The sequence below is a fragment of the Notechis scutatus genome, chromosome 2 (genome assembly GCF_049901735.1).
Source record: "Notechis scutatus isolate UNSWTSFEM ecotype Mainland chromosome 2, rNotScu1.2, whole genome shotgun sequence".
In the NCBI taxonomy this organism is placed as follows: domain Eukaryota; kingdom Metazoa; phylum Chordata; class Lepidosauria; order Squamata; family Elapidae; genus Notechis; species Notechis scutatus.
Genome location: NC_142010.1, coordinates 41,550,356 through 41,568,912, shown reverse-complemented (window position 1 = coordinate 41,568,912; position 18,557 = coordinate 41,550,356). Strand labels below are relative to the sequence as shown.

Genomic DNA, 18,557 nt, shown 5'->3' with positions numbered 1-18,557 from the left:
AAGCATTCATTTTTAATTCTTAAAAATAGGTATAGCACTTTTTTAAAAAAAGAAAAAAGCAGAACTAGAGAAAAATATCATGAATTTCAAAAATGTGTTCCAGGTATAGAAAGTCTAGTAGTTTTACCTGGAATTATTCTTTCTGAAATGCATCTACTCTCATTTGAATGCAATGCAGCTTCTGGGGGATTCCTACTGCCAAAGAAAACACTGGTAGATTTAAGATCATCAAATCAAAATTAATGATACAGTTCCTAAATGTGCATTTATTAGATTACTAATGACACAAGGTATTAAAATAATGTAAATTGTGCTATAATAACATATTCAAAGTTAATTTGTTTTTTTATAGCTTGTCTCTTCAAAAAATAAATCTGGAGAATATATTTTCTTTCGCTGTAAATGATAGCAAACTGTTAACGCAGCCAAATAATTTACAGGAAGTGCTCTACTTACACCCCAGAATAAGATGAAGGAAATGTTCATTTGAAAACTGGAGAAAAATAAACTTCATTATTGATATAAATGAATAGTAAATTGATTTTGTATTAAATCTTTGTTAGTTGAAGTGCTTTGTATTTTTATTTATTTATTTATTTATTGTATATTGCCGCCTATTCACCCATGGCAACTCGAGGCAGCTTACACTATGTAAAACCATATTTAAAATAAAAAATAAAAATAAAAACAATACAAACTAACGAAAAGAATCAAATAAATTAGTAAAGTACAATAGAACAAAATTTGGAAAAACAAGGCCGACTTCCGGTTTGTCGGCCGAGTGGCAGGGATTTGCGAGCTGCGCGATCCCTGCCGCGCTAGCGTTTTGGGGCTCCGACCCAGACGGGTACGAGCTAGGCCACCTGCAGGGGCAGCTGAAGGTAGGGGGATCCGGAGAAGGGTTTGGGGTTTTGCAGACCCCCTCCCGGCCGGCAGAACCCCCTTTTCCCAGGACGTGCAGCGGCGGTCCGTAATGGCCACCACAAAGAAGCTGGCAGCCGGGTAAGAATGCGCAGGAGGAAGTGGAGAAAGTGCTTGAAAGGAGAAAGTTTTTCTTGGCTCCTAGGACTCTAAGACATATTTAACAAAATTCCTGAAAAGTATGACTTTCTGAATGATACCTTCGAGAAGAGGAAAAAGCGGCAGTTTAATGGTGCTGAAAGGATAGCTTACCCTCTTTTCTACGGAATAAAAGTGAATATTAAGAAATCTATTTTTTTTAGGTGAAAACTGGCTTTAAGCGATGAGTGGGAAAAGAGAGGACTAAAAAAAATATTTGTATGCTAAGACTTTGTTGGAGGAGATGCCTTAAGGATTGAAAGACTAAAATATATTGCAATAAGATTTTAAGAAACAGATTTGGACTTTCTTTTTCTCTGATTGATACTACCCTAGGAGGAGAGAGTGGGAACTCTGTCTTGGTTTGGACTGACTGATAACTTTGGGATTGTCTTATTTTTCCTTTGGAATATTCTGACTGTTGTAAGAGAAAAGAAAAGAAAAGATTTATAATGGCTCCTTCTATTGAGGAACTGAGAAAAGATTATGAGCAAGCAAAAAAAAATGGTAAAGCTGGTTTGAAAGAAGCCTTCCTTTTTTTAGAAATGGCGCTTATTAACTATCAACAAACATTGCAGCAGATGAAGACAGCAGAAGAAGAAGAAGGAGAGGAAACCATCTTTAATAAATCTCAGAACTCGACCAAGAGGGAAGGAAGAGGGAAGAGAAGAGAAAAAAAGGACTTAAGATTTAAAAAAACATTTAAGAAAGGGAAAAACAAGGTGCAAAATCAATATAAGGATGGTAAACAAAAGGAAGAGGAATACGACAGAGAAGGGAAGCCAGTAAGGCAGAGGCTAGAAGAAGTGGGGGGTAGAAAGGTTTGTTGGGAGAAGAAAGAAAGGGAAAAGGTGGAGAAAAGCTACAAAGTTTTGAAATTAAATGGGAAAAAGGAATTTTTTTAGGGATAAAGGATAAGTATAATTTCTTCAAAGAGATTTTGCAAGGTACATAAGATGATATGGTAGTATTGTATTAGAAATAGAAAACTTAAATGGCTTAAGAGTTGATAAGAGATTAAAATGTTGAAATGTTAATAATGATTGGTTTTAAAATATAATATGAGGGGAGATTTAGAATATTGAGCTTTAATTAAAGAGTTTAATAAGATTATGGGATTGATGTTATTATAAAATTTTCATTATAGTATTTGTTTTTAATATTTAGATCTATTGTTTAACTATGTATTTAATTATTTTGGATGTATTATTCAGTTAGAATGTACCAAGCAAAATCGGATTGGGTATTCTAAAGATTAATTTGATTAATTTAGTCGGGAGATAGAAAGGCATCATACTCTGATTAGTGATTTCAGGAGAAATTTTTTTTTTTTTTATAAGGAATGAGACAAAGGTACAATAAAGAATGGACAAAAGATACAAATATAATGACTCAAATTAAGATGATTAATTAAGATAGAATTAAAAAGAGTGAAATATGGGGAGAAGTTAATATAGAAGATTTAGAATGGTAAATAAAATAAGTAATGATATGTAAGATGAGTATGAATACAGTTGAAGTCCATGAAGAAAGAAATACCTGGGTCCAAGTTACTTTCCAAAAAGATCTTTTTATGTTTTGTGTGTTGTGTATATATGTTTTTTTGGGGGAGAATTAATGAAACCTTGCAGAAATATAGAATGAGAATAATGGTAACTAAGTCAGAAAGAAATAGATGAAATAATAATAATAAAATGGAATAAGAGTAAAGAGAAAGAAAGAGAAAATGGATAAGAGGTTTTTGTATGTTTATATGGAAATGGTTTAAAACAGAATTATAGTTTATCTGACTTGTTAAATTTATAATGGAAAAAGGTTTAAATATGTAATGGATAATGACGACTTGTGTGTTTTGAAAAAAATTAATAAAACTTGTTTAAAAAAAAAAAATTTGGAAAAACAAAAAACAAAACAAAAAACAAAAAATCAAAAACCAACTCCTACCCCACTCCCCGATGACAGAAGATCACATTGGCCACCTAACGGGCTCAATCCCTCTCTGGGTTCCCCAGGCCCGCTGGCAAAACCAGGTCTTCAGTGCAGGGATGGGATTCAATTTTTTTAATAACCGGTTATGTGGGCATGGCTTAATTGGTGGACGTGGCTTGGTGGTCATGTTATTGGCTGGGCGTGGCCAACTCAATATCACTCATATCGAGGCACCATCTCTTCCCCTAGCCTCTCATGACTGTGGGGATGCTGCAACAGTCGTAAGTGTGAAAAACAGTCATAAGTCACTTTTTTCAGTGCCATTGTAACTTTGAATGGTTACTCCACACAAGCAAAGTACCAGCAAAGGAGGAAAAAAAAAAAACTCCAATGCAGGAGAGGTGACACATGTGCACACCAGGGTCTGCATAAAACCATGCGGGCCGCTGCATTTTAGTTGAAGCTTGGTTAACAAACTTTGAAACATGTTTTATAACACTATAAATAATGCTGCATTAAAAATAACAGATTTTTTTTTATATCTCAAAGAGATATTGTTTTAAGTCTGTCAAAAGATTTATTTTAGCTTTTGTACTCCATTGCAACAGTACAAATTCATGGAATACACAGCTGCAACTTACAGCAGAATATATATAAAAACATGAAGTTGGATTTCCTGCTGGAAGAAAGAATATTTGTCATTGTATATAATACTGCTAGGAAATATATTTTTGTAACATTTGTTCCATTCATTCTACCTACAAAATATTTTCCAATGTAGTGACTATTGGGCTATTACTATCTCTTAGTTTGATGTAATTTGTACACATACTAATTAGGCTCCAAAATGTTGCTTAATTAAAGTATCATTAAAATCAGATATTCAGAAACTATATCAGTATAAGATTTTTTTAATGAATATTACAAAAAATAACAAGGCATTGTTGTATTTTGTACTTCATTCCATTAGCTTGCTACACAAGTACACTTCTACATTTGCTTATCAAGATTTATGATTGTCCATTTATGTTTGGGAAGTATTTTTCTCTTCGTCCTCACCCTGGAAAAATGCGTGTGTGTAATTATATATACACATATATGCCAATTAATTTCCATCTGCTTTCCTTCTTTTTTACAAGCTTATGTGAATATGTGCTTGTTTCACCAAAAATGCCTGGCTTAATTAACATTTCTTAGAAGGAATATATGCTTGTTTCTAAACTTATGCAAACTCAGTTACCTTAAAACACCGGCTTACAAACATCTTAAAATGTAAAATCTATTCCTCACATACAACACAAAGTTATCTTTTGTTAAGCTACAAAGGAACAACTGTGTATTTTCAGGAGTCTTGTCAAACATCAATGTCCAGAAGTGTCAATACTCTTCAATACTCTTCCTATCTGGGAATGGAATTTGCTATGGTCAACTTGCTGCAGCCAGCTCACTGCAGCCAACTCACCACAGCCAACTTGCAGTGGCCGAACTCGCCATGGACAATTCGCCACAAGACAACTTGTTGCAGGACAATTTAACAATACTATTTAATTATTTAAAATAAATAAAAATTATTTTAATTTTTGCCATTCAAATTTCATTCTGTCCCTCATTTTGCATCCTTTAATTATTCTATTCTACCGTATCTTTGATATTAGTGTAACTCTTGTCCCGCAGTGAATTGTCCTGTGGCAAGATGGCTGTGGTGAGTTGATGAAGTCAAATTCAAGTGGTAGCTTGAATGAAGTGTCCAAATCCCAGTCTTATATCACAGACTAAAACAAGAGCAGAACAATCCTTTGTTTAGAGGCTGACAGACCTTGGAATACATTTGACATTTATTGGGAACAAGGTAACAAAATGTGAGTCTTAATACAGGTAGTATTCAACATATGACTGTAAATAAGCCAAGAATGACAGTTGTAAATTGGGCTGGTCATAATGTGGTTATCACATGATTTTGCCAATTATCATTAAGTGAATGCTGTGATCATTAAGTGAGACCATAGTTTGTAATGATTTTTTTTTGCTAGAAAATTGAAAATGGCAAAAAATGTAGTAAATTATGGTCCTGACCAGAGAACACTACATATTACTGTAAATGGGCCCAAAATGTGATTGCTGACTGCAGGGGGGGCGGGGGGGAACAGTACTTGGATCTCAAATTCAGGTCATAACCCCCTCTTTTGGGGGTCCATTGCAATTTCGAACAGTCACTAAGCAATCAATCATTAAATGAGAACTACCTATAGAGATGAAGATATTCTCTATTAATACATATGTACAGTGATTTATCTACCTTGTCCTCCTAACAATCAGGTGGCTCACAGTAAAATAATAAAATGGAAAACAAAAAAAAAGTAAATGTAAAAAGGACTATAACACAAGAAAGAGATGTCTACAATTAGTTAGTTTGCCAAAACCACCCTTAGGTTGAAAATTAGCCAGTATTACCTGTGTTCTCTCGGGCCTCTTATTATTAAGAAGCAGCACACCATTGGATGAAGGCTAGTGCAGACCATAGGAATGATCAATATACTGCAGTATTAGGCATTCATTAAACAAAACGCAAAAAGTCAGAGCTAGCAAAGACAAAGAATGTTTATGGAACCCCATAAAACAACACACCAAGCAAATTAAAATTCAATTTGATTTTTGAAGGCCTGCTGGATGATGAATAGAAATAGTGGTCTTTCTGACACAGAAGTGCCAAAAACTGAGTTCAGAACAAAAAATGGACAATTTATTTCGGAATCATGATCTACTATAGGCAAATATTGCTTGTACTGAGAGCAAAAGAAAGATAAAGCCTTCACCAAAGTTTAGCACTCTTTAATAGAAGCTCCATATTCTTGTACTGTATTGTATAATCTCAGGTAGCATGATAACTACTAATGTTATTTAGATATAATAGGGAGAATTTTATTTTGTGAACATAAAGGGAATTTAAGAATTCTCACACCTAATATTTCTTAGACCTAGACCTTTGCACTCAAAATAGATGAGTCTCTTCAAAAATTCTTGGCATGCAAATAATTCTTAAAATGTCTATACAGGGTAGAATCCTGACATATATTTTAGCAATTTGGATAGGCATTAAACAAAGTGTCAAAAGTTCCTTCCAAAATACATATAACTCTCAGATAAAGCAAACAAATCCCAGATTTTGTCAAGAGAAAAAAGCTGGTTAATGCATATTGTCAAAGTATACATTGAAAATATCCCAGATGAAATCATACTGCTTGTTGAGAATTATGAAATATGCTTCAAGCTTTCATGGAAAGTATAAAGCTTTTCATTTCCTTCAATCTAAAATTTTCAATTGATATAGTTTGTAAATGTACAGCCTGACAAAGCTATTTTGCTTCCTAAAAAGGTTACTCCTTCATAGAAATAGACCTATTTTTTCCAGCTGGGTCAAAACCTGTAGGCTCCCTACTTGGGGCTGCCCTAGAAGACAAGTAAATTACAAGTGGTCCAGAAATACAAGGCAGAACAGGACACAATGGATGGAAATGAATGAAGGGGAGAACCAACCTAGAACTAAGGAGAAATTTTCTGAAAGTTAGAATAATTAATGTGTGTAACAAGTTACCTCCAGAAGTTGTGGGTGCTCCAACGCTGGAGATTATGAAGAAAAGATTGGACAACCATTTGTCTGAAATGGCATAGGATTTCCTACTTGAGCCTGAGTTTGGACTATAATTCCTCCAAGGTCCTTCCAACTGTGTTATTCTGTTATTTCCAAAGTGTAGTAGCATACCCATTAGGGGTGGGGGCCTTGGATTGCCCATATTGCACCACTGCTACCATTACACCATCTCTCAGTATTTCTGGGGGCCATTCAAGGTGCTAAAGCATTTTAATGTGGAGCCAGGTTACCTGCTGAACCACCTATTCCTGAGGGTATCCATCCATTCCATTAAGTCAGACAGGATGGGCATACTCCAGGACATTTCTCTTAAACATGGACATTCTAGGCAAACCTAAGAAGTATGCCTTAAAATAGTGGCTTTTGGTGAAACACCCTCAACCCTGAGAATTGCCAGGCCCCTTGGTCTTTCAGAAGGCCTTCAAAACCTAGTTTTTCCCTCAGCTGGGTTACAGGTGAGACTGGAGTCCACTAGTTCTCAGGTTTATGTTGGTTTGGGGCCACTTTTCTGGGGAAATTTGCTTTATTATTTTATATTCTTAGTGCTAGTGTAAGCTGCCCGGAGTTTATATGGGCAGCCGTATAAATATCATAAATCTTGTAAAATAAAACATAATAACAACCATTCTGTTGTGAGACTTTGTAAAAGAGGTAGAGCAATCACCTGTAAATTATAATGACATAAATATATAGCTGCAAAAGAGGTTTTTCCCAGACAAATAAATCTTGTACCATTTTCGGATCTCACAAAGGCCTGCCAGCTGCAGATGTCCCAAATTTGTACTATAATTTGTGCAATATATGTTTGCTCAGTTTGTGAAGAAATATAACCATTTTTGTTGCAATCAACTAACCACAATCTTAATGGCAGAAAGAGCAATCGAAACTACAAAATGAATTCTGAAACATGAGCCATATACAGTAGAAACTCTCACTAATGTTGAACAGGTTGAGTCAATTGGCCAATAACTACAAAATCACCTCAGCTATTGTAATTAAATATAAATGCAATTTAATATAGTTGCTCCACTATAGCAAATGGGGAAAAACTAAAACTGTCTATGACAAGCAAGTGTATGAAACAGAATGTGACACCAGAGCCTATGTTGCCACAAGTATAAATGGCAGGTTTAGTATGAAGAAGGTGATATCTATGACTGGCACCACAGAGATTGAAAAGTCTACCTTTAGACATGAAATCCAGCTAGGTAACTTCAAGCCAATCAGTCTCTCTCAGTCCAACTTACCGTACTTCAAAAGTATTATTATTAAGGGGAAAATAGAGGATTTAAGGAGTGTGCTGTGTGGTTTGCCATCTGGAGTTATTTATAAAAATAGTTAATAACTCAATTATAAAATTGAGACAAAATCTGAATACTCTTGAGTTCTAGGTGCTGGAGAATTTTGATATATATATTTTGTGACTAATTTGGAAGAGGCTAAGAAGTTCTAGTAATGATGATAAGTCACGTTTAGGGAGAAAGGTTCCATTCCATTACCTGGGAATTGTGAGGGATCATGTCACATTTGCTGAAGAAACTATTGAAAACAAAGGAATACAGATAGTCCTCAACATACACCCACAATTGAGCCCAAAATTTCTGTTCCTAAACAAAACAGCTGTTAAATGAATTTTGCCCCATTTTACCACCTTTCTTGCCAACAAGTGTCACTGCAGTCAATCACTACAGATGTTAAGTTAGTAACCCTAGTTTATTGATTTATTTATTTTAGAAAATTTATATTGTCTACTTATACATGGCAACTGAAGGCGGTTTACAGAGATATAAAAACCATATAAAAGTAATAAAAATAATTAAAAAATAACAAATTACAAACTGTTTAATGTTAAATTGTTAAGTGAATCTAACTTCCTCATTGACTTTGCTTGTTTGACAGTCACAAAAGGTGATCACATAACTCTGGGACACTTTAACTGTCATAAATATGAGACAGTTGCCAAGGATCTGAATTTTGATCACATGACTATGGGGATGCAGCAGCAGTCTTAAGTGTGAAAAACAGCCATAAGTCACTTTTTTCAGCATCTTTATAACTTTGAACAGTCACTAAATGAATTGTAACTTGAGGACTACCTGTAATACAAATGGCTGTACAATCCTTGCTGCAAAGCAGGAATGCCTCTAAAGACTAGCCTGAAGATGAGTTGCTTTGTTTGATGGAAACTTACCTTCTCTCCTTTCCTTAACTGCTTTCTTTGCATATCTGAGCCATTCTTTTTTCTCTCTTCCTTCTGCAATTTCTGCCAAAAGGAGGGGTAGATTCTGTATGTGGTTCCCTCTGCAAATGTATCTGTGAGAAGGGTTTGTGTATGCAAGCCTGAACTATGCAGATGAGGACTAATTGATTTTGTACACTGGTACCTTATTTTATAGGCAATTAATTTAAATTAGTAATCATTATTCAAAATAGTATAAATGTGTATTCTTACCCAGGTTCTGTCCTTTTTTTGAGAGTTTGGCCTTTTATAGAAATCTGTGTGATTCTCTAACCACCTTAAATTAAGAATCATCTTTCTTTAGTGCATCTCCCTTCTGATACACAACCAAAACACAATGTAGACTATTTGTTTAATTTTTTCTGGTTTTCAAGGGACAGGAACATCTCCCCCACTATCATGAATAGATTGCCAAATTAGATTTCTTGAAAGGGTGATGGTTGTAATATGATGGTATACCAAAACCACTTAGATATCTTGGGATGCATTGTGGTTGGTCTTATTAATCACTGATGCTCTACTTGGAACCCAAAATGGAGAACTTGGTAGGGATGTCAATAACACTTGTAGGTAACCTCTGTGATCATATATTGAACTTGGAAGATCTTATATTGAACTTGGAAGTTGAAGTATGAAATAGATCACTAGAAATATGGAGGAAGACTTAATTCCAAGACGCTCAGCATAAATCTTACTATAAAGTTTCTAGTGTATTAAAAGTCTGCTGCAAAAAGTTTTCTTTAGCATGTTAAACTCAGCATGCTCTATTGAGTAATTTTGTGCCATGAGGACTAATGTCCCCATTTCTTTTCTCCAAATTTAATTACTGAACTCTTAGCTTATTTTTAATCAGTTTCTGTATGTGGGTTTGAACAAACTTACTTGCACACGAGCCAGTTTGAATGATACAATTGATGCAGAATTTGTTTATGGGGGTTGTCTGATAATGCTTCTTATATAGTTAGTTTAGAGCAGTTTCACTTTTTGGCATCTGCAAACAGAAAAGAATATTACAATCCTTTTCCTCCGAATTCATCTGAATGCAGCTTGCAATTTCTAGCTTTTAAGCTATGAAAGGTACGTTAATTAAGTTTAACATCATCAATGCTTTTCTGAGGAAGATGAAGGTGCTTTGTTTAAAGAAGACAATTACGAGACTACTTCTGCAGAAATCTGCATTACATCCCTTGGAGCCAGACAATTTTAGGCCAGTCTTTAGTGTTCCCTGGTTGACAAGGTGATTGAAAAAGAATGGCTGCTTCTGAAAGTAACAAGTTAACTTGACCATGTTAAGCCAACTTCATAATGAGCTATGGAATAGAGGCTCCTTTTATTCCATTAATTCCGTTCCAAACTTCCATTAATACATTTCAGACTGATCTTTAGAAGAATTCATAGACACCATATTATACCAGTGCTAAAAGCATTGCATAGGCTGCCAATTTGCTACTGGACAAGATACAAAATGTTAGTTATTATCTTTCAAGCCCGCTGACTGCCAATTTATTTCTGGACAGGACACAAAATGCAGTTATCATCAAAGCCCTACGGCACTTGAATTAAGCCTGAGAGAATGCTTTTAAAAAAAAAAAGTCTTCCCCTTGGTTTATACACTTTTGCTTTATGTGAATTCAGTATTTTGCAACTGATGGTTTTTGAGTATTTGGATAAAGTAGTGCTCAAGATTAAGCTGTAAAACTTATGGAATACATATGTCAATGCAGCGGGAATTAACCTCCCCCTCAATCTATCTATCTATGTATCTCTTTATCTACCTACCATCCATTCATCATTGTTATCTATCTATCTATCTATCTATCTATCTATCTATCTATCTATCTATCTATCTATCTCATTTTTAAACTGTTCATCTTCATCACTAGGGACTATATGACTTACATGTACCTTTGAGGTAATCTAAACCAGTTCACCTATAGTTGCCCTAGGCCTAGGCTCATGTCACAATAAACTGTCTGTGTTGCCATTGCAGACTTTAGAATGCACTCACTAAAGTTCAGAACTTCACTCTCTTTACTGACTTTTTAAAAAGTTCGAAGTCATAACTTTTAAATCACACTTTATATTCCTGATTTTAAGTGTTTACAATAGTTATTATTCTGCTTTGCATTTTATCATTCCATTAAATTATAACCTAACAATTGATATTCATTTGTGCCTTTTAACAGAAAAAATGGGCATTGTGATATACTTCAGTAATGAAGATTATGAACATAAATGTTTTATACCGTGTACCTTTTGAATATAAGGACTTTATGGATATCTGTTTATATATTCTTCCATTTAGTTCAAAAGTAGTAATAAACTACTCCTACTGACCTGCTTTGTGGGGCTTGAGGGTTTTGCCCAAAAGTTTGTCTGAATGGCTTCATTCACTGAAAAGATAAAATAGCCTTAATTGGCATTGGTTTTACATCATGGTTGCATTTGCAAACCTGTTGTAAAGCAATTAGTTAAATTAAATTTCCAATATTTCAATGCCCAGTTTTAGATTTATCTATTAATCTTACTGATATTTTTATCTATCATCTATTATTTCAATCCAAATCAAAGCTAATGCAGCCAATGGAGCAAAAACCCAGCTACACAAGTCTAAACTTCACAATAAGCAGATATCTTCTAGATAATTTCACATTACAAAATATAAAAGTTAATGTTCTGATTGTTTCATTAGCTAGCGTTAAAGAAACAACTAATTACTTCAGAATCCCAGGGATAGTAGCAGTATAATAGCATTACATCTTGTACTGTAATGTGATTCAGTTTGCTTTTTAATCAATTCAACCAGTTTTATATCTTTAATGACATTACAGAAAATGAAATAATTAGGAAAGTTTTTCCTATCATTCTGAATTCAAAAATTGATTCTCACTTAATATAATTTACTAGGTAACATTTCAAAGAATCTCCCTAATATTGTTGTGTTTTCTTTCTTCTTTCCCATTTGCAAATGCAAGTAACAAGAAACCATTATCATTTACATAGGTTTTTTAAAATAGAAAAGTTTATATGCTTGATTCCATTTTTGTCACAATGCCATTAGTTACAACCACAACTGAGCCTAAAATTTATGTTGATATGTGAAAATGTATGTTGTTAAATGAGTTTTGCCCTATTTTACAACTTTTCTTGCCATAGTTGTTAAGTGAATCATTGCATTTGTTAAGTTAGTAACATGGTTATTAAGTGAATCTCACTTCCCCATTGAGTTTGTCAAAGGTTGCAAAAGTGGGGTCACATGACCCCGGGACACTGCAACCGTCATAAATATGAAGCAGTGGCCAAGCATCTGAATTTTGGTCATGATGACCATGAGGATGCTGTAAGGGTTGTAAGTATGAAAAACTGTCATAAGTCACATTTTTCAATGCTGTTGTAATTTTGAACAATCAGTAAATGAACTGTTGTAAGTCAAGGACCACCTGTATAAGATAGTTCTATTTTTATATTGGCCATCTACTTATATCCACATAGTAAAGTTACAAATTAAAATCAAGAAAATTTGTTAATCAGCTGATGAAACATTGAATTAAATGGTCAGGGACATTAATCTATCAAACAATGGCAAGTTCCTGGAACATATAACAGCCTTTTGAATAAAGTGTTTAATTAGATGGTTGGTTGCTATTAACTTTTACTTAACTGAAAAAAGCAAAATGAGATTATTATAAAAAATAACTAAAAGGGGAAGAAAGTTGAGGTATGTGGTTTACAGCTACCTTTCATCTAATTTTCCCCCTTGCTTTGTATAATTTTTCACTCATAGAATTGAAAAACCTTTTTAGCTTGGATGGATGAAGCATCGCACATATATTGTTCATGTAACTATGGTAACCTACAAATGACACCAATGTTTCTGTTTTATACACAAATGAAAGGACAGCTGTGGGGATCACATGCTTGCCAGAGAGAATGATATCTATGAATGCACCAGTGTAGAATAGTGATAAAAATGTTGGACTGGAAAACACAGGTTCAAATCAACCCTTAATTATAAAGCTTACTGGATAATTTCAAACCAATCTATTTCTTAGTTCAATCTACCTCACAAAGTTGTTGTTGGGGGAAAAATAAACAGGGAGATATTTCACCCCAAAGTCTTGAAGGAAAGGTGAGATATAATTCCAAGAAATAAATTAATAAACTGGTATAACCCCAGTCTCAAATTTACAACTTGTTTTTTTCTTAACTAAAGGGGTGTGTGTGTGTGTGTGTGTGTGTGTGTGTGTGTGTGTGTGTATATATATATATATATACATATATATATATATATATATATATATATATATATATATATGTTTTCTGAGGTATATATATATACGTATATATATATATATATATATGTATATGTATACATACATATACATATACATATACATATACATACATACATATAAATTATGTGGAAGCAATATTTATTCAAAATATCTATGGTCTTTACTTCTGTTTATGTGGTATCTATTTTCTAATTGAATATGAATGAACGTTTGCATGAAAGTTTGCACCCAGCTCACATTTTCTCTTCCTTTGTTATAAATTAAATGGACCTAATGAAGTTTAAGCAAACTCTGAGGAAGTTGGGCAATTTAGAAATAGGATAGACAGATAGATGCTTAACAATAAAAGCCATATTGTTAGAAATCCTCCACAGACTCAAACTACATACTTTTTCTAGTAATTTCTAGGATTCCAGTAATTAAAAGGGAAACGGGATTTCCTATTGTTAATACTGTCCAGAATAGTAATGTAGATTTTTCCCCTCATTTCAGCTATGCTTAAGTCAAGTATAGAAAACAAACCCAAATTTTCAATTGGATTGGATAGTATACATTACATTTAGCCAAAGTGATATTGATTTCCTTATGATGCATTACAGGGACCTGGTCAAATAAATCAATTATCTTATTTAAGTTATTTCCAAAACAGGAATTTTTATGATTATATGAAACTTAGAGATGACTACTTTGACCACTTCTTTCAACTTTAAGAAACTCCGATTAGAAGAGAAGCAATTTATGGCTTCTGTACTAATATTAAATTGTAGTGCCCCTTTATGAAGCCAATAATAAAGCACATACTTTCACTATTACATTACATGGAATTTATCATTCCATCTACATGAAGAACTTGCTTCATCTCAAGTGACAACAATCAACCAATGGAGCAGCTTGCCCTCGGAAGTTGTGGGAGCATCATCACTTGAGACTTTCAAGAAGAGATTGGAGTGCCATTTGTCAGAAATGATGTAGGGTCTCCCACTTGTGCGGGGGGGGGGTTGGACTAGATGACCTACAAGGTCCCTTCCAACTCTGATTATCGTTTATCTGTTAATAGTCAGGAGTTAAAGCATTCTGTTACTGAAACTCTATTCCTGTATAAACTTCACTGTTTCTGGTAAGAAACATTAACTACCAACACAGCAATGAACAAGTACACTAGCAAAAATGTGTCATGAACCATTACAGCAACAAAAGGGAAGATTTCTGGACATCTATTGTATAATATACTTATTATAAAAAGAGTAAAATAAAGGTACTAGGTCACCAAATCCATGATTATGGCCTAATTAGGAGAGGAAATTTGACCTTCAAATAAGATGCCACAGATTCAAATATTTATTTCTAGAAAGATTTTCCCAATTTGTTGGTCCCCCTGTTTTTTGAACTAGAATTCCTGCCATGCCTGAATGCTGGTCATATTATTTCAGGTTGCAGGATCTCTAGAATACCTGAAGGCCATCTAGCTGGGAAATGTTGATCTAAAAGGAATGTAAGAGGAAAGCTGGAGGGCAAATCTGGACTTGGAGAATTAATGGTTGACTAATTCTGTCACAAAAAAAGGAGATTGCTGAGGACAGAGACCATCTGTGTGTCTTGTCTTTTTTGGTAAACTTTTGATTTCTAACTGACTTTAGTGACCCATTTATTAATTTTATAGGGTTTTTAAACTCTTTGCATCCTATTAGTCACCTTGAATGCTCAGTAACAAAGTGGGACATAAGGTCAATCAATAAAAGTATACTCAGGAGAAATGCTTATTGACTTCAACTGAGATCCACTCCTAGGGAACAGGATTTCTGCATCACTCAAACATGTAAAATAGCAGACAACATCTGTTATGCTTTTCCACACAACAATGTCATGACTAAGACAACGCTCCCTCTTCCCCAGTTCTTTGTGTAGACTTCTTCAGTGAGGCCTTGGACTAAACTGCTTTCTTGGTAAATGGGGTCTTTTATTTTAGCTATGCAGCTCAACAAAAGAGGCAGCAAGTGATGCCTTGTGTGCAAAGAGGCATATACATCCACATTGCAGCCCAGACTGCATGGTTTTATCTAATAGGGCTGCACAATAGCAAAAGGTGAAATACACAGGCCATACACAAACAAATGTCTAGGAGTCCTGAAGGAAAACCTTAAACTCTCACTTAGTTTTAAATAAACTCTCCCTAAATAAAACATTTTTTAAAAAGGTCATCATTAAAAAACGACCTTTTAGGATATTGTCTTATCTGGTTTGGAGATAAGAAAGCTTGCTGCATCTTTTATTTGGGGTCTTGAACATAAATGAAAGAGGGAACGTATAAAAAACACTAGAATAAAACAGAAAAGCTATTCAGGACAAAGGTAAAAGTGTCTCACAGTATTAAAAAATAACACAAATACTTCTGTAAAATGTACTTTGAGAAAGTGTTACATACATTCTGAAAATAATGCATACAGACAGCATAAAATTTTGCAGAGCATAATATTGGCTAGAAATAGTTTTGTAAATAAATATATATTCTGCTCACTTCATTTACAAGGAAAGAACTGGTTGTACGTTGATAATATAATATTGGGCAAAAACAAAAGAAAGAACTGGAAAATGAAGGTTTAATGAAGGTCCTTTTTCAGCACAAAATAAAATTTATACTTAACCACATATTACTAAGTTCTTGTCTTCTAATTTTATTCAACTAAAAGGAAAAAGGCTTTCTTTAGAACTGGATTCTTTTTCAATATGGAGGCCTCTTCCTCAACTTTGCCTTCCAAAGTGACCTTGTAAAAGGCCTAAAGCCCTCACTTAGAGAAACCTCTAAGTATCTGATTTCCAGGTTCTTGTTTCTGCATAACAGTTTAAGCATGCAAGTTCATAGGCAGATGTTATCTTCACCTCCTCCTAAGCATTCTTAATCATTTCAACAAATTTGGAAAGATGAAAGTGGTCTCTTTGCACTTTAAAAGCAACCTGGAATCAGTAAATTACAATTTCCCCCAAACTACAGTATGCTTAATTGCATAATGGTCAGCTATCCCAGAGAGAAATCCATAAATTTCTAAACAGAAAGGTGGGAGGGGGGAGATTCCTCACACTGAGCCTTTATGCCATTTTCTTAAGGTCTATTGTTAAACTGAAGCCTCCTTGTCTGTTTAAATACCTCCATGTGAATGGATGAGCAAGACATCTGCCAGGGTCCACTCACATTTGCATGCAAATCAGATATTTATGGAGACACACATGCTGGTCCTTGGACAGGCAACACCAGTCTCTGCCCAAACTAAATTGGAATCAAAAAGTTCAGCCTCCTGCTTCTGCTGTTGGGTAGACCTTATTAGGCATTTTAATGCAAATTCATTAAAAATTAGAAGGGGCAAATTAGGGAGGAAACTGCAAAACACAGAAGCAAAATGCATTTTAGAGAAGCACTAAAGTCATGTCCACGCCACATGACCTTCTAGAAAGCATCTTGCTGCACAAATTCTCTCCCTGCAATTTCTTCTTTTTAATCTTTGTGGCCAAGAGAGCTTAAGAAATATCCCTCCTAGACAGCTCATATAATAATAGCCCAAGGCAAGTTTCATAATTTTTGGACAACTTTCTTGATATTGATAAAATGGCTCAATGTGCAAACAGGACAATAGGCAGATCACATGTTTTTTGTTTTCCACAAAGGAGAAGGAATCAGTCTTTCGACTCAAACCTTCAGACCAGGAATCCGACTTTCCAGAATTTTTTAGGTGGGGGGGGAGAGAGAGAGAGAGAGAGAAAGCAAGGAGCCACCATTGCTTCTCTCCCACCACAAAGGACACTAGCTGGCAAACTTTCCACACTTTGTCTGCCCGGACGAAATTATAGCTGGCAGGAACAGCTCCCTTTAGACTCTCCACCAGCTGGATAGAAGACAGTAACTCTTTGAAATCCGCAAGCACACCTCTCATCTTTTTCCCCTTCGGCGAAGTAAGTGAACGATGGGGTCCTTTATTGCTTCTTCGTAAGAGCGACCAATCGTTTCTGCCGGCCCTTCCCTGTTCTTCTAATCTAAGTCCTTTCTTCTCTCCACCGTCCGCCTCGGGAGCTTTTGGGACCTTCGCCTCGTTCCTGAAAGTCTTCCAAGCACCGAGTTCCCCGACAAAACCTTTCCAAAGAACAAGCAGCAACTGCTGCTAGGTGACACACATCTCGCTCGCATCCCTCGGGGGACAAGCGCACGGCTCCTTCCCGGAGAAAATCCATCACCTTCCGTGCTTTAAGGGCGCCGAGCTCTTTTCCTCCCCCCACACCCCCAGTTTCTCGCTCGCTCGCTCGCCCACCTCCTTCTGGCATAGCCAAGCGCGACGCCCCCTCCCTTTTCTTGCACTCACTCCATCGCACTTCGGACTTCTCCATTAACACCCCCCCTACACACACACACACAGACGCACACCTTGCCGGCCAGCCCGCCGCCTCCCCTCTTGCCCGGCCATCAGATAGAAGCCTGCACTTACCTAAAGGGGGAAGGGCAGGAGCGGCAGACGAAGAGGAAACCGCTCTTTGGGTCTCCCCATGCAGAGCCCCCAGAGCGATACTCCCCGGCCCTGCCCGGGAGGGGGGAGGGAAAAAAAGGGAGGGGGTTGTACAGGTGCCACCACCCTTGGAGCAAGAGATGGAGTAAAAGATGCCTAATACTGCGGCTCCATCCGTTCAAGTTTGAAATGCTTCGACCTGACGAAAAGCAAGAAAAGCGGGAACGCCGGCCAGGCGTTGCCCTTCTCCTCCTTCTCCACGCGCTGTAATTCCCACTCGGAAAAGCCGCGGCTGGTTACTCCCCCTAATCGCCTTCTTTTCTTTTCTTCTTTTCTTTTCTTTCTTTTCTTCCTTCCCGCTGCTTATCCGCTCCGCTTTGCCTCCTGCCGCCTCCTTTCCAAAGCTCCCTTTGCCCAGCCTGCAGCCGGCGTGCAGCTGGTGTAAGCAAAGCGAGTCAGCTGACGAGCCGCCCGCCCATTGGCTGCCCTTCCTCCGGCTCTTCGCCCCCCACCCCCACCCCGCCCGCCTCAATACACCAGAGACCCTGAAGGCCGACACCATCTGTACGGGCTGGAAACAAAGGAGGAAGAGGCCGCCTGGCTTAATAGGGCCGGGTGCCGCTCTTGGCCTGTCGGAGCTGTGGGAAGAGGGGCTGAGGGAAGGAAAGAAAGAAAGAAAAGAAAAGAGCCGTCTTGCTCCCCTCCCCCGTTCCCTTACTCCCCCCTTCCCGGTCTCTGGCCCTGGGGCTTGAACGAGGCGGCCGGGTACCGCTCCTCTCGTTTTGTGCTGGAGGCAAACAAATGTGCGAGGGAGGTGACAAAGGCGAACAAAGCTGGCTGAGGGAGAACGCGCTTATAACGTTAACCTGAGCGCGTGTGTGTATATATACTCACGTGCT

At 36.5% G+C, this 18,557-nt stretch overlaps 1 protein-coding gene across 3 annotated transcripts in view; it reads right to left on the bottom strand.

The window, feature by feature from the left end:
• The window catches only part of LRRN1 (leucine rich repeat neuronal 1), a 30,298-nt gene extending 12,202 nt beyond the window's left edge, over nt 1-18,096 (bottom strand). Inside the window, exons 1-3 of one of the 3 annotated variants that reach the window (XM_087954605.1) lie at nt 17,641-18,079; nt 11,214-11,269; nt 9,759-9,867 (exon numbers count right to left, since the gene is read on the bottom strand). The gene's annotated coding sequence lies outside the window, so the exon portion shown is untranslated. Of the gene's footprint in view, nt 1-9,758; nt 9,868-11,213; nt 11,270-17,640 lie in introns of all 3 variants that reach the window. The other 2 variants (XM_087954604.1, XM_087954606.1) reach the window with 2 other exon arrangements.
• Nucleotides 18,097-18,557: the final 461 nt, after the last annotated feature.